This window comes from Monodelphis domestica, chromosome 2 (genome assembly GCF_027887165.1).
Source record: "Monodelphis domestica isolate mMonDom1 chromosome 2, mMonDom1.pri, whole genome shotgun sequence".
Taxonomy (NCBI): domain Eukaryota; kingdom Metazoa; phylum Chordata; class Mammalia; order Didelphimorphia; family Didelphidae; genus Monodelphis; species Monodelphis domestica.
Window position 1 is genome coordinate 381887249 of NC_077228.1, and position 26318 is coordinate 381913566.

The following is a 26318-nucleotide window of genomic DNA, read 5'->3' on the forward strand; positions in this document are numbered from 1 at the left end:
CCTATTTATCTTTGCATTTCTCCCCTTGATCATAGCTGATGTAATTATTAATCTCTTAAAACATACATACACATGAAGCAGAAATTTAATCTTTTATTATTTCTCTTGGTATTCCCTACTCCTTCTTTGTGCAAATCAAGGGATCATATACTTAACAGAAGATTTTTTTCCACCCAAATTAGGTACAGTGAATCCCACTTGCCTAATTTGCATCATTACTTTTGTCTTACCTACACAGAGTGACAGCTATCGAAATCAAAGTCAACTTCTGAAGGTAATCACTAAACTCTAATGATGGGTTATAGTTTTAATAGAATGAAATTTTATGGAAAGAGAGAATTTAATTGGCAGTTTCCTGGTACTGGCAATCACTCCTTTCTGTCTACTTGCTCTGATTATTTATTTATCAAGTGCTACTACCCAAGTCATCTAATTTGTTTTGACATTTCAGTTTCTAAGGTTTTCAATAGTACTGGTGGCTATGGAGGTCATGCTTCCCACACTTAAAAAATTCTTTGGACTCCTTGTAGCATTTCTGAGAGGTAGACAGATGCTTATCATATCCAGCCCACAAGGGAAAGCAGTAATAATTGCTATTGAAGAGATTTGTTCAGTGACACATTGTAAATCAGTGATAGAAATGATGGTTGAACTCAATATGATAATATCTCACTTAGGGCTTCCTATAAATTCTGTGTGTGTGTTCTAATTTGACTTGGTGGTCTTGGAACTATTCTAATAATTCAATGGAGCTTCAGTCTCTCCAATGTAAGCAATTTTTCTAATGATATAGATTGTAGGCCACCCATCCTCTACAGTGGTGACAATCCTGTATAGATTATTTCCTCCCATAAATTCACCACAGATGGATGTGGGGTGGGGGAGCAGGATTGTTCCTTGAATTTTCCTCCAAATCATGTATAGAGATTGAAGTTCCATTCATATTTTGTCCATTGAGTCATGTATGTGGCTGGTCCATCACTTTGGTCACACATTTCTCTGATTGCATCCTTTACACTGTTATGTAACTTAATAACAATGTTTAGGGATTCTTTCTTATAAGAGAACTATGAGGTGCTAAGTTTTATAAAATGAGATAATTGCTTTAATCTAAAGAGTTCTCTTAGTAACATAATATTCTGAAATTATTTCACCTCTACTCATGTAGTTCACATGGACTATCATTTATTGAGTCATATCCAACTCTTTATGATCCAAGTTTGAGTTTTCTTGGAGAAAATACCAAAGTGTTTTGCCATTTTCTTCTTCACACTTTAAAAGACAACAGGAATTAAAAAATAAAAACAGTGAAAAGGGGCTATGGGTGTATCCACTCTCTAAACATTTTTTGACAATATAATATTGCTGTAGTAAAAAAAGCATACCATGAAGAGTAAGCAAATGAACGCCCAAATAAAACAAAACAAAACAAAACACCTGGGCTCTAGCTATGCTGTGCCACATAATAGTGACATTTACATCTCCTTAGTGATCTGATTGAGGGCTCTGATAAGAGTCTCTCTAATGATTATACTTTGGATCTGGTCATTCAGCATTTTCCTGAAGCTACTGAATTGTGTAATTATCTGGCCCAGGTGGCTCTCTTTTGTAGAGAAGGATAACACGGCTGATTTCATCACGTACTTTACAGAAATATGGGTAAATGATTCCTATGATCTACTAGTCTAGTAATGCTGTAAAAAAAAGGAAAAGGAGATGACCTCTTCTTGTTAAGGCCACACTGGCTCTCAATGATCACTACATCCCTTTCTTAAAGCTCACCAACCATTCTTTTAATAAGTACAATTGACTAGAATGACTTGAGTCATTATGAAAAATTGGACTTCTTTGTGTGCTCTCTAGTGCAACAAGACAGAATGCTTAGAAGCTACTTGAAGGTTTAATGCTTATTGCCTGAGGACAGAAATTCATTTACAATGAATTTCAGATTAGGAAGTTTAAGTGTCTTACTCCAGTGTCCATGAATTTATTATGTTTTTGAAAGCATTTGGTTATAATAAATAGGTAAAAAGGATAAAGATATAGGTTTAGGAATTTTAAAAATAAGCATTTAACTTACAGAAGTTATTTGTATGACACGGTGTCTGCTTTAGAAGGATATTAAAAAGGATATAAAAAAGTAATTATTAAGACAATAACATTCTTTCTGAAAAATGGGGAGGGGAACCAATGCTCTACGTGGTAAACATTGACCTGTAGACAATGGGAATTCACTTCAAAGGGGAATGTATATAAGAAATATCCCTTTTAAAATATTTTTGTCATTAATATACAATTTAAAGGATGGAATTAAGTAGGGCATTATAGACTGGAGAAGTGCAAATTTTGGAGAAGTAAAAATATAGTGAGAAAAATAAATCTGAAGCTTAGAAATAAAATAAAGCATTAGCCCTTTTTGATAGAGAACAATGGAAATAGATAACACATGCCCAAAAAATTTTAATTGCTTGATATTTTTATTTAAATCAATGTAAGCAATATTTCTTGATTATTCACTCTTGGCCCAAAATTGTGTATGGTTCTATGAAGGGTATGTAAAGGTATGTGAAGTGTCCATTTCCCACTTAGAATTTATAATTTAGTTCAAGAGATAAGACCAATACATGTGAAGAAATTGGATAATATAAATGAATTTTAAAATATAAAAAAACATGGTAACTTTATAAGTATCAATATATTATCAGTAAATTTTAATATATTTCCAATCAGAAGGAAGAGAGACATATAATTTACTTATATAGTACCATCTTGGTGCTAGAGTGTTGGAGGACCTCCTCCCACTTGAGAGTAAGGGCAGATATTCTCTAACTGCTTTTGGTTGACCATGAAGCCTGCTGTAATTGGTTGCTAAGCTTGACTTCTGTATATAACAATCTCCATTCATGATAATTCCTCTTCCTGTAAGTCTATCATGTTTCAGTGAAATCTCTCTTTTTTCCAAACTAAATATGTGAAGATGATTCTCTAACTTGCAGAGGATCAGTAGGGGGATGCTTTTCCTTTCTTTGGTCCATAAGCAAAGACTCACATATCTTAAGCATGCCCAGGTCTATGATGAAACTAACTCTTCTAGCCTTTATTATAGGACCTTCCAAAATTTTAAAAGGCAGCTGGCATATTCTCTTTTCCTGGGTGTTTGAGCAGCAGAGTACTGGAACAGTTGTGACATAAAGAATGATAGAGGGACTTCCAGGTAAACATGGCTGCAATCTAGATGCGAATCTCTTCCTCTTCCAGGCACCAAACGAAATAGACTACCTCAAAAGAGCATAAAAATCATCTTTGGAAGAATGGAGGGACTCTCCAGTACCCCACAGAAATGAAGGTACATAGGATTTGAACATTGCCACAATATAAGAAAGAGGAAAAGCTTGCACAAAAACATGAACTGAGCTGCCCTTCCCCCTCCTCCCTCACATAACCAGAGAAGGGGCTCAGAATGCTCACCGGGACAGCAAGTGAGTGAGGAACATCTCTGGGGGGGTCACACCAGTGTCCTTGGGATCTAAAAACTGCTAGGGAACTACCTCTCAGGGCAGTTTCACTGGAGAATCCTGCACACTGGAGAGCACACAGACCATGGGACCCCTGCAAACTGTGAACAGTGTGGAGCCTCGAGAAACTGTAGAAACTGCCTAAGGCCAAAGCTCTGCTCCTTGCTGTAGTGGGGGGAGAGGCACACCAGGATCCCCAAAAACCAGACAGGGACTACCAGAGATCTACCCCTCAGAGTGCTTTTATAGGAGATTCCTGGGCACAGGTGAGAAGAGACCACAGAGCATGGGGGCGGGTTTGCTAACAAACTGCAGAGGCTGGGAAGAACTAGTCTGAGGCAACTTAAATCCACAGAAAACCTGCATATATCACCCAGATCTCTGACCAAAAAGGAAAGGGGAAAAAAATCACTAAAGGGATGGCTGACCCTACCCAAGAGCAATCCTCCAAGAAGAAAGGGGAAAAAGTGACTATAGAGAACTATTATGGGGGGAGGAACAGGGAGCAGAAGAGAAAGAGGATGGAATTCAAACAAAATCAAAACATGCCCCCCCAAAATGGAAATCATCCAGCAGCTATGGAAGAAATCAAAATGGAGCTTATCCAAAAGATGGAAATCTTCTGGGAAGAAAATTGGGAAAAAATTCAGAAAGAGGTCAGCAGCCTGAAAGACAAGACCTCACAATTGGAGAAAGAGCTGGAGGCCACAAACAGAAGGGCAGACCAAATTGAAAAGCAAAACCAGTCCTTAAAGACCAGAATTAAGCAACTGGAAGACAGTGATTCTGCAAAACAGCAAGAATTAATAAAGCAAAGTCAAAAAATTAATGAATTAGAAGAAAACATAAAATATCTCACTGACAAGTTGACAGACGAGGAAAACAGAGGAAGGAGAGAATACTTGAGAATCATTGTTCTACCCGAAAAACCAGAGATAAACAAAAATCTCGATGCCATACTACAGGAAATTATAGAAGAGAATTGCCCTAATGTTCTCGAGCAAGGGGGCAAAATAGAAAAGATTCATAGAATACCCTCTATACTAAATCCCTAAGAGATAACGTCCAGGAATGCAATCGCCAAATTCAAGAGCTTCCAAGCTAAAAAGAAAATCTTACAGGAAGCCAAGAAGAGGAGCTTCAGATATAGAGGAGCCCCCATAAGAATCACACATGACTTAGCAGTGAACACGCTAAGAGACCGCAAAGCATGGAACACGAAATTCAGAAAGGTAAGAGAACTGGGTCTTCAACCAAGAATCAGCTACCAATCAAAACTGACTTTATACTTCCAGGGGAAAGTATGGGCATTTAACAAGATAGAAGATTTCCAAGTATTTGCAAAGAAAAGACCAGAACTTAGTGGAAAGTTTGACATCCAAACACAAAGACCAAGAGAAACATGAAAAGGTAAATATGAAAGAAAGGGAAAAGGAGATGAATCTTATCTTTTTTTAAAGTCAAACTCTCTTCTATAAGGACTACATTTACATCAAATTATATATATTAATATGTGGGGAAAATATAATGTGTAACATTCAAAAATTGTATGCATCATTAGAGTAGTTAGAAGAATCATGCATAGGGAAATATTGGGGTCTCAAGACTATATGGTGAAGGGGGGAAAGAAAAAAAGGAGGGAAATCATTGATGATACTAAAATTTATTTCAAGAAATAGAGGGAAAAAACTAAATAGAATAATCTTTCTCAACAAAGATACACATGGGAAAGGGAGGGGAGGAATTCTCCTATAAGAAGGAGAGGAAGAGAGCTTGAAGTGGTATTCATTAAACCTTACTCTCAGTGAAATCAACTCTGAGAGGGAAGAACATCTAGATCCATTGGGATCTTGAATTCTATCTTATCCAACAGGGTAAGAGAGAAGGGGAAATTAGGGAGGGGTTTGGGGAAGAGTGTATAAAAAGGGAGGAAAGGAGAGGGGGAGTGGAAGGGAACACAAAGGGAGGGGCTAGAAAGTGAAGCATATCAAGGGAGGGGACTAGGGGGACTGATGTAAAGTAAATTACTTATTTAAAAGGTTATAGCTAAAGAAGAAAGGTTAGAATTAAGAATCAAAATGGCAGGGAATCCGCAAAGTGACAATCATAACTTTGAACGTGAATGGGATGAACTTACCCAGAAAACATAGACAAATAGCAGATTGGATTAGAACTCAAAACCCTACCATATGTTGTCTTCAAGAAACACATATGAGGTGGGTTGATACTCACAAGGTTAGAATTAAAGGATGGAGTAAGACCTTTTGGACCTCAACTGATAGAAAGAAGGCAGGAGTGGCAATCATGATATCTGACGTAGCCAAAGCAAAAACAAACCAGATCAAAAGGGATAGGGAAGGTAAATATATTCGGTTAAAAGGTAGTATAGACAATCACTAATCAACATGTATGCAGCAAATGGTATAGCACCCAAATTTCTAATGGATAAACTAGGAGAATTTAAGGAGGAAATAGACAGTAAAACCATATTACTGGGAGAATTGAACCAACCACTATCAAATTTAGATAAATCAAACCAAAAATTAAATAAGAAAGAGGTAAAAGAGGTGAATGAAACCTTAGAAAAATTATAGTTAATAGACATATGGAGAAAAATAGAGACAAAAAGGAACACATCTTCTTCTCAGCACCACATGGCACATTCACAAAGATAGACCATACACTAGGTCACAGAAACGTGGCATACAAATGCAGAAAAACAGAAATAATAAATGCAACATTTTCAGATCATAAGGCAATAAAAATAATGATCGGCAAGGGTACACGGAGAGCCAAATAAAAAATTAATTGAAAATTAAATAATATGATACTCCAAAATCAGTTAAAGAAGAAATCATAGAAACAATTAATAATTTCATTGAGGAAAATGACAATGGTGAGACATACTTTCAAACCTTATTGGATACAGCCAAAGCATTACTCAGAGGAAAATTCATATCCTTGAGTGCATATATTAAAAAATTAGGGAGGGCAGAGATCAATGAATTAGAAATGCAAATCAAAAAATCTTGAAAGTGAACAAATTAAAAACCTGCAGAAGTAAACCAAACTAGTGATCCTAAAAATTAAGGGAGAAATTAATAAAATTGAAAGTCATAGAACTATTAAACTAATAAACAAGACTAGAAGCTGGTACTTTGAAAAAACAGACAAAATAGACAAAGTACTGGTCAATCTAATTAAAAAAAGGAAAGAAGAAAGGCAAATTAGAGCATCAAAGATGAAAAGGGGGACCTCACCTCCAGTGAAGAGGATATTAAGGCCATCATTAAAAACTACTTTGCCCAAATATATGGCAATAAATATACAAACTTAGGTGATATGGATGAATATTTACAAAAATATAAATTGCCTAGACTAACAGAAGAAGAAAGAGATTCCTTAAATAATCCTATATCAGAAAAAGAAATCCAACAGGCCATCAAAGAACTCCCTAAGAAAAAATCCCCACAGCCTGATGGATTCACCAGTGAATTCTATCAAACATTCAAAGAACAGAAAACCCCACTACTATACAAACTATTGGACATAATAAGCAAAGAGGGAGTTCTACCAAATTCCTTTCATGACACAAACATAGTACTGATTCCAAAGCCAGGGAGGTCAAAAACAGAGAAAGAAAACTATAGACCAATCTCCCAAATGAATATAGATGCAAAAATCTAAAATAGGATACTAGCAAAAAGACTCCAGCATGTGATCAGGAGGGTCATTCACTATGACCAAGTAGTATTTATAACAGGAATACAGGGCTGGTTCAATATTAGGAAAACCATCCACATAACTAACCATATCAACAAGAAAACAGACAAAAATAACTTGATTATCTCAATAGATGCAGAAATAGCCTTTGAAAAAATATAACACCTATTCCTATTAAAAACACTAGAAAGCATAGGAATAGAAGGGTCGTTCCTAAAAATAATAAACAGTATATATCTAAAACTATCAGCTAACATCATCTGCAATGGGGATAAACTAGATGCATTCCCAATAAGATCAGGAGTGAAACAAGGATGCCATTATCACCTGTATTATTTAACATTGTACTAGAAACACTAGCAGTAGCAATTAGAGAAGAAAAAAATTGAAGGTATTAAGATTGGCAATGAGGAGACCAAGCTATTTCTCTTTGAAAATGATATGATGGTTACTTAAAGAATCCTACAGAATCAACCAAAAAGCTAGTCAAAATAATCAACAACTTTATCAAAGGTGCAGATTACAAAATAAACCCACATAAGTCATCAACATTTCTATTTATTTCCAACACAGCTCATCAGCAAGAATTAGAAAGAGAAATCCCATTCAAAATCACCTTAGAAAAAATAAAATACTTAGGAATCTATCTCCTGAGAGAAACACAGGAACTATATGAACACAACTACAAAACACTCTCCACACAACTAAAACTAGACTTGAACAATTGGAAGAACATTAACTGCACATGGGTAGGATGAGCCAATGTAATAAAAATGACCATTCTACCCAAACTTATTTATCTATTTAGTGCTATACCCATTGAACTTCCAAAAAGTTTTTTTACTGATCTAGGAAAAAACTATAACAAAGTTCACTTGGAAGAACAAAGGATCGAGGATATCCAGGGAAATAATGAAAAAAAAATACAAAAGAAGGTGGACTTGCAGTCCCAGATCTCAAACTCTATTATAAAGCAGTGGTCATCAAAACAATCTAATACTGGCTAAGAGACAGAAAGGAGGATCAGTGGAATACACTTTGGGTAAGTGACCTCAGCAAGACAGTATATGACAAACCCAAAGACCACAGCTTCTGGGACAAAAACCCAGTATTTGACAAAAACTACTGGGAGAACTGGAAGACAGTGTGGGAGATATTAGGTTTAGATCAACACCTCACAACCTACACCAAGATAAACTCAGAATGGGTGAATGACTTGAACATAAAGAAGAAAACTATAAGTAAATTAGGTGAACACAGAATAGTATACATGTATAGTATGTATAGTATACATACATATACTTTAAAACCAAGCAAGACATAGAAAGTGTCACAAAATATAAAATAAACAATTTTGATTACATCAAGTTAAAAAGTTTCTGTACAAACAAAACCAATGTATCCAATATGAGAAGGGAAGCAACCAATTGGGAAACAATCTTCATAACAAAAACCTCTGACAAAGGTCTAATTACTCAAATTTATGAAGAGCTAAATAAATTGTACAAAAAATCAAACCATTCTCCAATTGATAAATGGGCAAGGGACATGAACAGGCAGTTTTCAGCCAAAGAAATCAAAAATATTAATAAGCACATAAAAAGTGCTCTAAATCTCTTATAATCAGAGAGATGCAAATCAAAACAACTCTGAGGTACCACCTCACACCTAGCAGATTGGCTGACATGACAGCAAAGGAAAGTAATGAATGCTGGAGGGGAAGTGGCAAAGTCAGGACATTAATTCATTGCTGGTGGAGTTGTGAATTGAACCAACCATTCTGGAGGGCAATTTGGAATTATGCCCAAAGGGCGATAAAAGACTGTCTGCCCTTTGATCCAGCCATAGAACTGCTGGGTTTGTACCCCAAAGAGACAATAAGGAAAAAGACTTTTACAAGAATATTTATAGCTGCTCTCCTTGTGGTGGCCAAAAATTGGAAAACGAGGGGATGCCCTTCAATTGGGGAATGGCTGAACAAATTGTGGTATATGTTGATGATGGAATACTATTGTAATAAAAGGGATAATAAAGTGGAGGAATTCCATGGAGACTGGAACAACTTCCAGGAAGTGATGCAGAGCGAAAGGAGCAGAACCAGGAAATCATTGTACACAGAGACTGAAACACTGTGGTATAATCCAAAGTAATGGACTTCTCCATTAGTGTCAATACAATGTCCCTGAACATTATGCAGGGATCTAGGAGAAAAAACACTATCCACAAGCAAAGGATAAATTGTGGGAGTAAAAACACCGAAGAAAAGCCACCATTTGACTACAGGGTTTGAGGGGACATGATTAAAGAGAGACTCTAAATGAACACCCTAATCCAAATACTAGCAACATGGAAATGGGTTCAAATTAAGGACAGATGTTATACCCAGTGGAATCGCATGTCGGGTATGGGAAGGTTTGTTGGGGAGGAAAAGAAAATTATTTTTGTTTCCAAGGAATAATGTATGAAAATGACCAAATAAAATAATGTTCAATTTGAAAAAAAAAATAGGATGATAGAGGCTGATCCAATTGTGAGCTCCTGGAGGGAAAACACTATTTTTTGCCTCTTTTTTTATTACCCTTGCTTAGCATAGAGTCTAGCACATAGTAGGCATTTAATTAATGCTGATTAACTGACTTACTGACTGCCTTGAGAGAAAAACATGTCTAGAGAGAGACAGAAGTAGGTCAGAGAACATGAGATATTGTAACTAACCAAATATGCTTGAATACTAATCTCTTAATGAATTGCAATCATGTCATAAATATTTATTATTGCTTAGGATTTTCCCTTTGGAATGGTGATTAAATTGCCTCTTCCATACTTCATGATCTTTATACTTTAGAAAACTTTTATTTTTCCCCCTACTCTTGGTAGACTCCTTAGGCTAGAACTTAACAGAATTGTTCCTTAGGAATGAGAATTGTAAGATTAAAATTGATATCCAATACTCCAAGTATTATATTTAATACTATTGTAGTCATTAGTACAGAGTAGAGGTAGAATCGAAGAAATCTAAGGAGGAGACACAATAGAATCACCAAGAACTTAATTCCATTATTCAAGAGGAGGTGGTAAATCTCAGAGCTATCAGTCAAGGCAAACCTCATGGACATATAAAAGGCAGAGCAGTCCAAACATGATTAGTCTATAAATACTTAGTCTACTAATACTGGCTAGTTATGTGGCTAGATTTAGATTACCAAAGACAATTTCAGAAAAGAGATAATCTTTAGGTAGGCCTTCTTATGCCTGAAATTTTCCCTTTCTTTTCAGTAATGCAACTCATTTAACTAAGTGCATGCTATGGGTTCCTCTGTTAGAGGCCCAGTTCCACCACCCTCCTTGATCATTGTTTAAATGTGGCTCTCTCATTCTGCAACATTTTTGTCAATGTTGGAAAACCCGTCAAGTTGAACTAAATTAAAAAATTGGTATGAAATCATGCTAAACTCTTTAATACAGGGGACAGTTTGGTGGCTCAGTGGATTGAGAGCCAGACCTAGAGATGGGAGGTCCTATGTTCAAATCTGTCCTCAGACACTTCCTAGCTATGTAATCCACATTGTCTAGACCTTACCACTGTTCAGCCTTGGAACCAATGCATATTATTGATTCTAAGATGGAAGGAAAGGATTTTAAAAAGAAAAAAAAAACTCTTTAATATAGTTAAAAAGTGGTCAATCTAATTTTTAAATTAACTAATTAATTTAATTTATAATATTTTTCCATGATTGCATAATTTGTATTCTTTCTCTCCCCTCTTCCCTTTTCCCTCCCATAGCCAATGAGCAATTCAACTGGGTTTTACATGTATCATTGATACATCATAGTCTACATCCCCATCAAACCATATGATCGAGGAAATGTTTTTCCTTCTGTGTTTCAACTCCCCCAGTTCTTTCTCTGGATGGGGGTAGAATTCTTTCTCATAAGTCCTTCAGAATTGTCTGTATCATTGCATTGCTACTAGTAGAGAAGTCCATTATATCCAACAGTGTATCAGTCTCTGTACAATGTTCTTCTGGTTCTGCTCCTTTCACTTTGCATCAATTTCTGGATGTTGTTCCAGTTCACATGGAATTTCCCTAGTTCATTATTCCTTTTAGCACAATAGTATTCCATCACTAATAGATAGCACATTTAGTTCATTCATTCCCCAATTGAAGGGCATCCCTTCGTTTTCCAATTATTTGCCTCCAAATACAGTGTGACTATAAAAAATTTTGTACAAGGATTTTTCCCTATTATCCTTTTGAGGTACAGACCCAGCAGTGGTATGACTGGGTCAAAGGACAGTCATTCATTTAAAGCCCTTTGGGCATAGTCCAAATTATCTTCCAGAATGGTTGGATCAATTCACAACTCCACCAGTAGTGCATTAATGTCTAAATTTTGCACATTCTATCCAACATTGATTACTTTCCTTTGCTGTCATATTAGCCAATCTCCTAGGTGTGAAAGAATATCTCAGAGCTGTTTGGATTTGCATTTCTCCAATTGTAAGAGATTTAGAATACTTTTTCCTGTGCTTATTGACAGTTTTGATTTCTTTATCTGAAAACTGCCTATTCATCCATCTTGCCCATCTATCAATTTGGAAATGTCTTGATTTTTTGTACAATTGATTGAGTTCCTTATATATTTGGAAATTAGACCTTTGTCAGAGGTTTTGGTTATAAAGATTTTTTCCAATTTGTAGCTTTCCTTCTAATTTTGGATGCATTGGTTTTGTTTGTAATTTTTTTAATTTAATGTAATCAAAATTATTGATTTTACATTTTGTGATATTTTCTATTTCTACCTTGGTCTTAAATTCTTTTCCATAGATCTGACAGGTATACTATTCTATTTTCATCTAATTATAGTGTCCTTTATATTCAAGTCATTTACCCATTCTGAATTTATCTTGGTATAGGGTGTGAGATGTTGATCTAGACCTAATCTCTCCCATACTATTTTCTACCTTAACCAACAGTTTTTGTCAAATAGTGGATTTTTGTCCCCAAAGCTGGGATTTTTGGATTTATCATATACTATCTTGATGAGGTCATTTACCCCAAGTCTATTCCATTGATCCTCCCTTCTTCCTCTTATCTAGTAACATACTGTTTTGAGGATCACTGCTTTATAGTATAGTTTAAGATCTGGTACTACTAGGAACCAATCCTATACATTTTTTTTCATTATTTCCACTGATATTTTTGATCTTTTGTTCTTCCAAATGTACTTTGTTATGATTTTTTCTAATTCAGTAAAAAAAAAAAGTTTCTTTGTAGTTTGATAGGTATGGCACCAAATAAGTAAATTAATTTGGGCAAGATTGTCATTCTTTATTATGTTGGCTTGTCCTACCCCTGAGCAATTAATGTTTTTCCACTTATTTAGATCTAGTTTTAATTATGTGGAAAGCATTTTGTAGTTGTGTTCACATAGTTCCTGTGTTTATCTTGGCAAATAGATTCCTAAATATTTTATATTGTCTAGGGTAATTTAAATTGAATTTCTCTTTATAATTCTTGCTGCTGAGTTGTTTTGGAAATATTTTAAAATGCTGATGATTTATTTGGGTTTAATTTTGTATCCTGCAACTTTGCTAAAGTTGTTGATTATTTCCACTAGCTTTTTAGTTGATTCTCTAGGACTCTTTAAGTAGACAATCATATCATGTGCAAAGTATAATAGTTTAATCCTCTTAATACCCATTTTAATACCTTCAATTTCTTTTTCTTCTCTAATTGTCACTGCTAGTGTTTCTAGTATAATGTTAAATAATAGAGATGATACTGGACAACTTTGCTTCACTCCTGATTTATTGGGAAGGCTTTTAATTTATTCCCATTGTAAATGAGGCTTGCTGATGGTTTTAAACATCTACTTTTTATTATTTTTAGGAAAGTCCCTTCTATTCCTATACTTTCTAATGTTTTCAATAGGAATAAGTGTTATATTTTATCAAAGGCTTTTTTTTACATCTTCTTAGATAATCATATGATTTCTGTTGATTTGGTTGTTGATATTGTCAATTATGTGGATGGGTTTCCTAATACTAAACCACCCTTGCAATTTTGGTACAAATCTCACCTGATTATAGTGAATGATGCTCCTCATAACTTGCTGGAGTCTTTTTGCTAGAATTCTATTTAAGATTTTGCATCTATGTTCATTAGGGAGATTGGTCTGTAGGATTCTTTCTCTGTTTTTAGTCTGCCTGGAATTGGAATCAGTACTATATTTGTGTCATAAAGAGAATTTGGTAGAACTCATTTGCTTATTTTGTCAAATAGTTTGTATACTATTGGGATTAGTTGTTCTAAAAATGTTTGACAGAGAACTTCTGGTCAAGATGGCAGCTTAGAGAAAGCTAAAGTTCAGAGCTCCAGAAACCCTTCCTTACTGATCTCAAACTGAATGCTCCTAGGGCACCGGAATTCAAAACAAACAACAGAATAGACCCCTGGAACACTCCTCCTGGACCTGGATCAAAAGGTAAGGCCCCCCCAAAGTCAGAACCCAGGATCACTCAGATCTAAGGGGTAGGTAAAAGGAAGGTCCCAGGACCCATCCCCCCCAACCCAGAGTGCTGAATCCGAGGCAGCAGGAGGAATCTCAGGGCAGGCAAAAGGGCCTTGGGAGCCAGCTATTCTGAAGGCCACATCCTGAAAACAACCTGACCCAGTCGCTGGGGCACCCAGAGAGCAGGGAAACAGAGAGAGATGGGGGGAGCCTTTAGCCCCATGACCAGATCCTTCCACCTGAGTCTCACTGAAGGTCCCTGTCTCAGGGCATACACAGTCTGAGGTTAATCCTATCACCAGCCCTTGGAGCTCTGGGAAGCCTCGGCCCCTCCCCCTCAGAGTGCAGGCTCCTCTGGCCAGCAAAGGCATTGAAACACATCTGAGAGTGTCAAGCCAGGCTCAGAGCATAGAATTAAGGCAACAGAAAAGCATCGGGAGGGAACTGAGGAGTGTAGTAACACCTAAAAACCAAAAAAGCAGCAATTCTGGGCTTCCTGGGGAAGACAGACAATTTGCCTGGGGCTAAAGCCACTGAACACCAGACAGATAACAGAAGAGCCAGCCCCCCTCACTCAGATAGAGATGGCAAACAGCACAGAAGCAAAAAAAGCCTCAAAACAACAGGAAAAACAAGAAGGGGTCAACTTTGGACACATTTTATGGAGCAAAAATACAAAATACAGAGGAGATAGAGGAGGAAACACAAGCAAATGCATCGAAACCTTCCAAAGGAAATGGAAACTCTCCACAAACTTTTGAAGAATTTGAATTGAAAATGACCAAAAAGATGGAAGCCTTTTGGCAGGAAAAGTGGGAATTAATGAAACAGAACTTCACCCAACTACAAAACCGGTTTGACCAAACTGAACAGCAAAACGAGGCTTTAAAGGTCAGAATTAGGCAACTGGAAGACAATGAGCAGGTAAAAGAGCAAGAATCAATAAAGCAAAAGTCAAAAGATCAAGAAATTAGAAGAGAACATAAAATATCTAACTGACAAGGTGACAGATTTGGAAAATAGAGGAAGAAGAAACAATTTAAGAATAATTGGACTACCAGAAAAGCCAGAAATAAACAGCAAATTCAACATTGTAATACAAGATATAATCAAAGAAAATTGCCCAGAGATTCTAGAACAAGGGGGCAATACAGCCACTGAAAGACCTCACAGAACACCCTCTACACTAAATCCCCAAAAGATAACTCCCAGGAATGTAATTGCCAAATTCCAAAGCTTTCAAGCAAAAAAAAAAAATCCTACAAGAAGCCAGAAAAAGACAATTTAGATCTAATGAAATGCCAATCAGGGTCACACAAGACATTTCAAGTTCCACTCTGAATGATTGTAAGGCATGGAACATGATTTTCAGAAAGGTAAGAGAGCTGGGTCTTCAACCAAGAATCAGCTGTCCATCAAAACTGAATATATATTTCCAAGTGAAAGTATGGGCATTCAACAAAATAGAAGATTTCCAACTTTTTGCAAAGAAAAGACCAGAGCTCTGTAGAAAGTTCGATATCGAAAAACAAAGAACATTGAATACCTGAAAAGTTAATATGATGGAAAGGTAAAAGTAGAAAATTGTTATCTTTTCATCTATTCAAACTCTCTTCTATAAGGACTACATTTATATCAATCTATATATATTAATATATGGAAAATGTAATGTGTAAATAGGGGGGAAAAGAAAAATCAAATAGAATAATCTTTCACACACAAAGATTCACACGGGAAGGGGAGGGGAAGAAAACTCCTTTAAGAAGGAGAGGAAGAGAGTTTTAACTTAAACCTTACTCTCAGAAAAATCAACTCTGAGAGGGAAAACCTTCCAGATCCATTGGGATCTTGAATTCTATCTTACCCAACAAGGGTAGGGAGAAGGGAAAACCAAAGGGTTAGGGGGGAGGGAAAACAAAAGGGGAGGGAAGGAGAGGGGGTTGTGGAGAGAACAAAAGTGGAGGGGCTAGAAAGGGAAACATATCAAGGGAAGGGACAAGGGGGACTGATTAAAATAAATCACTGGATTAAAAGGTTAGAGCTAAAGAAGAAAGGTTAGAATTAGGGAAGGATATCAAAATGCCAGAGAATTCACAAGTCACAATCTTAACTTTGAACATGAATGGGATGAACTTACCCATAAAAAGTAGACAAATTTCAGAATGGGTTAGAATCCAAAATCCTACCATATGTTGTCTTCAAGAAACACACATGAGGCAGTTAGACACCCACAACGTCAGAATTAAAGGATGGAGTAAGACCTTCTGGGCCTCAACTGACAGAAAGAAGGCAGGAGTGGCAATCATCATATCTGATAAAGTCAAAGCAAAAATAGACCTGATTAAAAGGGATAGGGAAGATAATTATATTTTTGTTAAGAGGGACTTTAGATAATGAGAAAATATCACTAATCAACATGTATGCATCAAATAATATAACACCCAAATTTCTAATGGAGAAACTAGGAGAATTGAAGGAAGAAATAGATAGTAAAACAATATTAGTGGGAGATTTGAACCAAACATTATCAAATTTAGATAAATCAAATAAAAAAATAAATAAGAGGTAAAAGAAGTGAATGAAATCTTAGAAAAATTAAAGTTAATAGACATATGGAGAAAAATAAATAAGGACAAAAGGGAATACATATTCTTCTCAGCACCACATGGCACATTCACAAAGATTGTCCATACACTAGGTCACAGAAACATGGCATACAAATGCAGAAAAGCAAAAATAATAAATGCAGCCTTCTCAGATCACAAGGCAATAAAAATAATGATCAGTAACAGTACTTGGAAAACCAAATCAAAAAATAATTGGAAATTAAAGTATATAATATTCCAAAATCATTTAGTTAGAGAAGAAATCACAGAAACAATTAACAATTTCATCAAGGAAAATGACAACAGCGAGACATCCTTTCAAACTTTTTGGGATGCAGCCAAAGCAGTAATCAGAGGTAAATTCATATCCCTGAGTCCATATACTAACAAACTAGGGAGAGCAGAAATCAATCAATTGGAAATGCAAATAAAAAAACTCAAAAGAGATTAAATTAAAACCCCCCAGCAGAAATCCAAACTAGAAATCCTAAAAATTAAGGGAGAAATTAATAAAATTGAAAGTGATAGAACTATTGATTTAATAAATAAGACAAGAAGCTGGCACTTTGAAAAAACAAACAAAATAGACAAAGTATTGGTCAATCTAATTTAAAAAAGGAAAGAAGAAAGGCAAATTAACAGCATCAAGGATGAAAAGGGGGACCTCACCTCCAATGAAGAGGAAATTAAGGCAATCATTAAAAACTACTTTGCCCAACTATATGGCAATAAATATAACAACCTAGGTGATATGGATGAATATTTACAAAAATATAAATTGCCTAGACTAACAGAAGAAGAAATAGATTTCTTAAATAATCCCATATCAGAAAAAGAAATCCAACAGGCCATCAAAGAACTCCCTAAGAAAAATTCCACAGGGCCTGACGGATTTACCAGTGAATTCTATCAAACATTCCAAGAACAGCTAACCCCAATACTATACAAACTATTTGACATAATAAGCAAAGAGGGAGTTCTACCAAACTCCTTTTATGACACAAACATGGTACTGATTCCAAAACCAGGCAGGTCAAACACAGAGAAAGAAAACTATAGACCAATCTCCCTAATAAATATAGATGCAAAAATCTTAAATTGGATACTAGCAAAAAGACTCCAGCAAGTGATCAGAAGGGTCATCCACCATGATCAAGTAGGATTTATACCAGGGATGCAGGGCTGGTTCAATATTAGGAAAACTGTCCACATAATCGACCATATCAACAAGCAAACCAACAAAAATCACATGATTATTTCAATAGACACAGAAAAAGCCTTTGATAAAATACAACATCCATTCCTATTGAAAACACTAGAAATCATAGGAATAGGAAGGTCGTTCCTAAAAATAATAAACAGTATATATCAAAAACCATCAGCCAGTATCATCTGCAATGGGGATAAACTAAATGCATTCCCAATAAGTTCAGGAGTGAAACAAGGATGCCCATTATCACCTCTACTATTTGAAATTGTACTAGAAACACTAGCAGTAGCAATTAGAGAAGAAAAAGAAATTGAAGGCATCAAAATAGGCAAGGAGGAGACTAAGCTATTGCTCTTTGCAGATGACATGATGGTCTACTTAAAGAATCCTGGAGATTCAACCGAAAAGCTAATTGAAATAATCAACAACTTTAGCAAAGTTGCAGGATACAAAATAAACCCACATAAGCCATCAGCATTTCTATACATCTCCAATATAGTTCAGCAGTAAAAACTAGAAAGAGAAATCCCATTCAAAATCACCTTAGACAAAATAAAATACCTAGGAATCTATCTCCCGAGACAAACACAGGAAATACATGAACACAACTACAAAACACTCTCCACACAACTAAAACTAGACTTTCACAATTGGAAGAATATTAACTGCTCATGGGTAGGACTAGTCAATATAATAAAAATGACCATCCTACCCAAACTCATTTATCTATTTAGTGCCATACGCATAGAACTTCCAAAAATTTTCTTTGCTGATTTAGAAAAACCCATAACAAAGTTCATTTGGAATAACAAAGGATCAAGGATATCCAGGGAAATAATGAAAACAAAATACAAAGGAAGGGGGCCTTGTAGTCCCAGATCTCAAACTATATTACAAAGTAGCAGTCATCAAAACAATTTGGTACTGGCTAAGAGATAGAAAGGAGTATCAGTGGAATAGACTTGGGGCAAGTGACCTCAGAAAGAAAATATATGATAAACCCAAAGATCCCAGCTTTTGGGTCAAAAATCCAATATTTGATAAAAAAACTTCTGGGAAAACTGGAAGACAGTGTGGGAGAGATTAGGATTATATCAACACCTCACACCATACACCAACATAAATTCAAAATGGGTGACTGACATGAACATAAAGAAGGAAACTATAAGTAAATTAGGTAAACACAGAATAGTATACCTGTTAGACCTTTGGGAAGGGAAAGACTTTAAAACCAAGCAAGATATAGAAAGAGTCACACAATGCAGAATAAATAATTTCGACTACATCAAATTAAAAAGCTTTTGTACAAACAAAACCAATGTAACTAAAATCAGAAGGAAAGCAACAAACTGGGAACAATCTTTATAAAAACCTCTTACAAAGGTTTAATTACACAAATTTACAAAGAACTAAATCAATTGTACAAAAAATCAAGCCATTCTCCAATTGATAAATGGGCAAGGGACATGAACAGGCAGTTCTCAGCCAAAGAAATCAAAACTATTAATAAGCACATAAAAAAGTGCTCTAAATCTCTTATAATTGGAGAGATGCAAATCAAAACAACTCTGAGGTATCACCTCACACCTAGCAGATTGGCTAACCAGACAGCTATGGAAAGTAATAAATGCTGGAGGGGATGTGGCAAAGTAGGGACATTAATTCATTGCTGGTGGAGTTGTGAACTGATTCAACCATTCTGGAGGGCAATTTGTAACTATGCCCAAAGGGCGATAAAAGACTGTCTGCCCTTTGATCCACCCATAGCACTGCTGGGTTTGTACCCCAAAGAGATAATAAGAAAAAAGACTTGTACATGAATATTCATAGCTGCACTCTTTGTGGTGGCCAAAAATTGGAAAATGAGGGGATGCTCTTCAATTGGGGAATGGCTGAACAAATTGTGGTATATGTTGGTGATGGAATACTATTGTGCTAAAAGGAATAATAAAGTGGAGGAATACCACGGAGACTGGAACAACCTCCAGGAAGTTATGCAGAGCGAGAGGAGCAGAACCAGGAAAACATTGTACCCAGAGACTGATACAAAGTGGTACAATCGAAGGTAATGGACTCCTCCACCAGGGACAATGCAATGTCTCTGAACGATCAGCAGGGATCTAAAAAATACTATCCACAAGCAGAGGATAAACTGTGGGAGTAAAAATGATGAAAAGCAACTGCTTGACTACAGGGGCTGAGAGGAAATGACTGAGGAGAGACTCTAAATGAACACTCTAGTGCAAATACCAACAACATGGAAATGGGTTTGAACCAAGAACACATGTGAAACCCAGTGGAATTGTGCGCCGGTTAAGGGAGAAGTGGTGGGAGGGGGGCGAGGGGAGGAAAAGATAATGATCATTGTTTCCAATGAATAATGTTTGTAAATAACCAAATAAAATAATGTTTAAAAAGTAAAAAAAAAAATTTTTGACAGAATTCAATTGTGAATCCATCTGGCCCTAGGGATTTTTTTGATGGCTTGTTTGATTTCTATTTTTGACATGGGATTATTTAAGTATTCTATTTCTTCTTCTGTTAGTGTAGGCAGTTTATATTTTTGTAAATATTCATCTGTATCTCATCTCCTAGATTGCTGTATTTGTTTCCATATAATTGGGAAAAATAGTTCTTAATAATAACCTTAACTTCCTTTTCATTAGGGGTGAGGTTGCCCTTTTCACCTTTGATACTCTTAATTTGGGTTTCTTCTTTTTTTTTAATTATGAAGTACTAACCAGTACTTCATCTATTTTATTTGTTTTTTTCCCAAAGGGAAGGCTTCTAGTCTTATTTATTAATTCAATAGTTCTTTTACTTTCAATTTTATTAATTTCTTCTTTAGTTTTTAAGATTCCCAGTATAGTTTTAACTAGGGATTTTTAATGTTTTCTTTTTAGTTTTTTTCTTTTAATTTTCATGCCCAATTTATTAATCTCTTCGCTATCTGATTTGTTTATATATGCACTCATGGATATAAATTTCCCCCTGAGTACTGCTTTGACTGCATCCCATAGCTTTTGATATGTTACATCCCCATTGTAATTTTCTTCAATGAGTTTATTAATTATTTCTATGATTTATTCTTTAACCAACCAATTTTGAAGAATCATATTATTTAATTTCAAATTAATTTTTGATTTACCTCTCCATCTATCCTTACTAATTATTATTTTATTGCATTATGATCTGAAAAGTTTACATTTAGCATTTTTGTTCTTTTTCATTTTTTGACATGTTTTTATGCCCTTGTACATGGTCAATCTTTGTGAATGTACCATGTGTTGCTGAAAAGAAAGAAAGTGTATTCCTTTTTGTCTCTATTTTTCTCCATATATCTTTTAGCTCTAATCTTTTTATAAGATTTCATTCACATTGCTTACCTCTTTCTTATTTATTTCTTGGTTTCACTTATATAGATCTGACAGAGTAAGTTTCAGTTCCCCCACTAGTAGAGATTTACTATCTATTTCCTCCTTAAATTCCACTAGTTTCTCCTTTAAAAATGTGCATGTTATACCATTTGGTACAAACATGTTGAGTACTGCTATTTCCTCATTGTCAATACTGCCTTTTATCAGGATGTAATTACCATTGCTATGTCTTTTAATCAAATCTATTTTACTTTGACTTTGTCAGATATCAAAACAGCAACTCCTCCCTTCTTTTTTTCAGTTGATGTCAATAAATTTTGTTACAACCTCTTACCTTTACCCTTTTTTGTGTCTACCTGCCTCATGCATGTTTTTTGTAGAGAACATATAGTAGGGTTTTGGTTTCTAATTCATTATGCTATTTGCTTTCATTTTATGGTTGAGTTCATCCCATTCAAATTCAGAGTTATGTTTATCACTTGTGCATTCCCCATCATTTTGATCTCCTCTTTTAGTCCTGCCCTTTCTTCTTTCACTATTCCCTTCTACACCATTGTTTTCCTTTTAATAAGTCCCCCTAATCCCTATCCTTATTTTACTTTCCTTCCCATTCCCTCCTTTCTTATTCCCCTCTTATTTTTCTTTAAGGTCTATCAGATTCCCTCCCCCATCTCTTTCCCTCCCTTTTGGTATTCCCTATCCAACTCCCTTGTTTTTTTTTTCCCTCTCAACTTCCCCATAGGGTAAGATAGAATTCTATACACCAATGGATCCAGGTGCTCTTCGCTCTCAGAATTCATTCTACTAAGAGTAAGTTTTAAGTATTACCTATTAGCACTCTCTTCCTCTCCTTCTTATAATAATATTCTTCCCCTCCCATGTACCTGTTTATGTGATATAATTTATCCTATTTTTTTCCTTCCCTCACGTTTCTCTTGGTGCTGTCTTCTATTCCCCTCCTTTTTTACATATCATCTTAAACCACTTAGTACCCCAAGAACTACCTACGAATAGTTCTTCTATCTACTATGATAATGAAAACAATTTTTGAGAGTTACAAATATAATTTTCCATATAGAATATAAACTATATGACCTTACTGAAGCCCTTAAATTTTTCCTCCTTTTTTCTTATTTACCTTTTCATGTTTCTCTTGAATTTTGTATTTGGATATCAAATTTTCCATTTAGTTCTTGTCTTTTCTTTAGGAATACTTGGAAATCTTCTATTTTGTTAAATGCCTATCCATTTCCCTGGAAGTATATAGTCAGTTTTGTTGGATAGGTGATGCTTGGTTGACCCAATTTTCTTGCCTTTCTGAATATCATATTCCAAGTTTTTTGGTCCTTTAGTGTGGAGGCTGCCAGATTCTGTCTCATCCTAAATGGGGCTTCTTGATATCTGCATTCTCTCTTTCTGGTTTCTTGCAATAATTTCTCCTTCATTTGGAATCTCTTGAATTTGGCAATTACATTCCTTGTGGTTGTTTTTTGAGGATTTAATGTAGGGGGTGATCTATAGACTATTTCAATGTCTATTTTGCCCTCAAGAATATCAGGGCAGTATTCTTGAATAATTTCTTGTAATATGTCGAGGCTTCTCTTTTTTTCTAGGTTTTGAGGTAGACTACTGATTCTCAAATGGTCTCCCCTGGACCTGTTTTCCATATATTTTGTCTTTTCAATATGATATTTCATTTTTCTTTCTATTTTTTCATTCTTTTGATTTTGCTTTATTTGTTCTTGCTGTCTTGTAAGAACATTAGATTATAGTTGCCCAATTCTAGTCTTTAAAGCCTGGTTTTCAAATGTGATCTTTTGATTTTCCTTTTTGACTTGGTCTATACTGATTTTCAAGGCATCCAGCAGGTTAATTCTGGTCTCTAATTTTCTTAATACTTCATGTGATTTCAGTGTTTTGTTTTCAAGTAACAGATTCTGTCTTTTAAACTGTTATTTTCTTTTTTTAATTACTTGCATTTATATTACTCACCTTTCTTCTCAAGTTTCTTCTATCTTTCTTACTTGGTTCTTGAACTCCATTTTGAGTTCCTTGAGAGCTTGTAACCAATTTCGATTTATTTTGAAAGTACGAATGTGTTTGCTTGTGTCACTCTTTTCTGTTGTCTCTGAATTCTGTGCCTTTTCTCCATAGAAGTTATCTAGTGTTAGAGGTTTTCTCTGTTGTATCTTCTTTCTTTTGGTATATTTGGATTGTAGTTCTTGCGTGCTTGAGGCCATTGTTGTGTTAGTTTCATGTTCTCTTCTCAGTCAGAAGTCTTAGTGAGTAGGGCAGGTAACTCTCAGTGTAGGAAACTACAGAGCTGATTTTTTGCTCTGAGGCTATTTTTACAGTCTCCACAGTGTCTATCATATGTAACCATGAAAATGTGGGTTTCAAGACTGTGAATTGCCAAAACTGTAAAGATAATTTTTAGTGTCTTGATTTTAATAAAAAATAAGTGGTCGCCATGAGGAAAATTCCCAAATATGAAAATACCCAAGTCAGCTGGGTTTTATGGAGATTTTAATTAATACAAATGAAGGAATTAAGGAAAGGGAGAGAGAGAGAATAAGAGAAAATAGTATGAAGGGCCTAGGCTAAATGGTGTAGGACTGAGCTTTAAGAGAGACTAGTCAGTCTTTAATCACTTACCACAAGATTTGTCCCACCTCGAGCTCCTTCCTTTTAAAGAAAATTTCCTCTTGTGTCACCTCCCCTAAATTTTCACATCTACCAATAACAGTAGATGTTTTCCCCAGGACTGACCATTCTTAGTTCACATCTTTTTTTTATCACCTTCTCTGGGTAGACTAAAACTTCATCCCTTTTCTGTTAAGCTTGCCTTTTGTAAGTTGCTTGACCTTTTAGTGATTAATTTAACCTTTATAGGTATTTAGCACCCTTTTGAATTAGACCTAAAATAGACCTAGCTTAAGGTTCTATCTTTACTATAAGCATGAGTTGGGGACTTTTCATTGTTCAGTAAGGAGTTTACAACTTTATCTTCCTCTAAAGTATGCATAAGTCTGGGTGGACTAATATTAAAATTCCCAATACTTTCCTGATCAGGTACCTTCATTTGTTACAATAATGGAATAGCCTTAACCAAATCTTCTAAGGTAGAGTCTGAGCAGTTTTTAAGATTCACACATAGGCATCTCATCTCTGTGCTATCTCTGCTCCCATGCTTCTTCTCAGCCTCAGGTCCCAAGTCTCACTGCCAAGGCCTTGCACTGTCCTCAGGGGTAAGATTGTTGTGCCCTCAATCAGCCCCCAAGACTTTAGAGATTGCCCCTGTCCTTGCTTTGACTCTGATGTGGTAGGTGGTTTAGGGGAGGGGTGATCAGCTCATGCTTTTGTAGGTGTAATTTTACCTCCTTACAGAATGAAAATGCCCAAACTCTGCCTACCTTCAAGTCTGCACCCCTTGGCAGTGGCCCTTGGAAGAGATCCTTCCCTCCTCTGATTTTGATTTTTGTCCTTTTGAGATGCTTTGTTGTGATCAGCAGTAGGGAGAGGCATGAAGTTCCTTCTACTCTGAGGCCATCTTAGCTTGGAAGTCCACAATCTAGTTTTGACAGTATTAATTAATGCTTATCTCATCAGAGTGAGCCTGCTCTATTTAGTATCCATAGCTACACATATAACCAGTAGGGAGCCCTGTGGGTGGAAGTTGCAGAGAGGCAAATTTCAGCTCAACATGAGGGTAAACTTCTTAATAATTTGAAGAACTGGACAAAAATGAAATAGTCTATATCCTTACCCTAACTCACCTCTTCCCACACATTCTCTAGGAGAGTTCTCAGCACAATCTGGATTACAAACTGTTCAGGATAGGAGAATACCAAGATGCTATACAAGGTACTCCTGTTTAAACACTGACCTAAATGATTTCTGAAGGTTCTTTCTAAATCTGACAGTATACAGTTCTACATATAGCAACACACACACACACACACACACACACACACACACACACACACACATATATATATATATATATACATTAGTTAAAATAGATTGTAGTGCAAAAGCCTGACACTCAGTGAAGTTATGTTTGTAATAGACCTTAGAGAATTTCCTATATCTATATTACCAAAAAGAAAAATGAATTAGAATGAGGCATAATTCAATCAAGTAGCCATCCATAAGTTAAGCAACAAACAGGTACAAGATATTGTGCTAAGTTTGAAGGACAGATTGTGCAATAAAAACAGCACCTGTTCTCAAGGATATGAGCCATAGAGTTTTAAAAGAAATATGAAAGCACTTAAGGTACCTAAAATATTTTGGATACTAAATATACTTAAGAACATTAGAAGTATTAGGGCAGTCAATAGGATCATAGGATATGGATTGAATATAATGGGATGAAATCCAAAAAGGAAATCAAGGGATGAGAAAGAGGAATACACTGGGAAAAGAGAAAAGTAGAGAAAGCTTGGGTAAATTTTCTCAAATAAGGAGACTCATAAGAATGAATAGTTTGGAGGAGAAATGGGGTGCCAGTGGCAGGGAATACTTGAGCCTTACTCTCATTGAAATTGATGTAAAAAAAGGAATAACAGACACACTAAGTTAGTTATAGAAGCCTATCTTGCCATACAGGGTAAGAAAAAAAGGAGAAATAAGAAAAGGTGGGGATGAATAGAAGCAAGGATGAACTCAGGGAAGCAGTTGTCAGAAGCAAAACCATTTGTGAACAGGAAAAGGCAGAAAGGAGAGGAATAAAAGGATAAACAGGGGGGAAAGATGAAGAGAAATACAGTATTCAGAACTGTAAATGGAAAGAAATCCCTCATAAAATAGAAGATATCAATATGGACTAAAAGAGAGAATCCCGCAATATACTGTTTATAAGCAATACATTTAAAGCAGGGAGTCAGAAATAAGAAAAGCATGTAGCAGACTCTCATACTTTAGTTAAAGTTAATAAAAGAAAAGCAGTGGTAGTGATTATAATCTCAGATAAAGCAAAAGTGAAAATTAATCTAATTAAAAGAGGTAAGGAAAGAAAATACGTTGTGGTAAAAGGTGCGTTAGACAATGAAGTAATATCATGCTAAACAATATGTGCACTAAAAGGCATAGCATCCAAATTCCTTAGAGAGAAGTTGGAAATAGACAATAAGGCTATTTTAAGAGGGAACAATAATCTTCCTCTCCCAGAACTAGATTAATCAAACAAAAAATAATAATTAAATAATTAAAGAGATGAATAAAACTTTAGAAAAGCTAGGTTTGATAGGTCTCTGAAGAAAACTGAATGGGAATAAAAATGAATGCACCTTTTTCTCATACTTTGACAAAAATTAAACATATAAAAGAATATAAAAATCTCGCAGCCAAATGCAGAAAAGTAGAAATA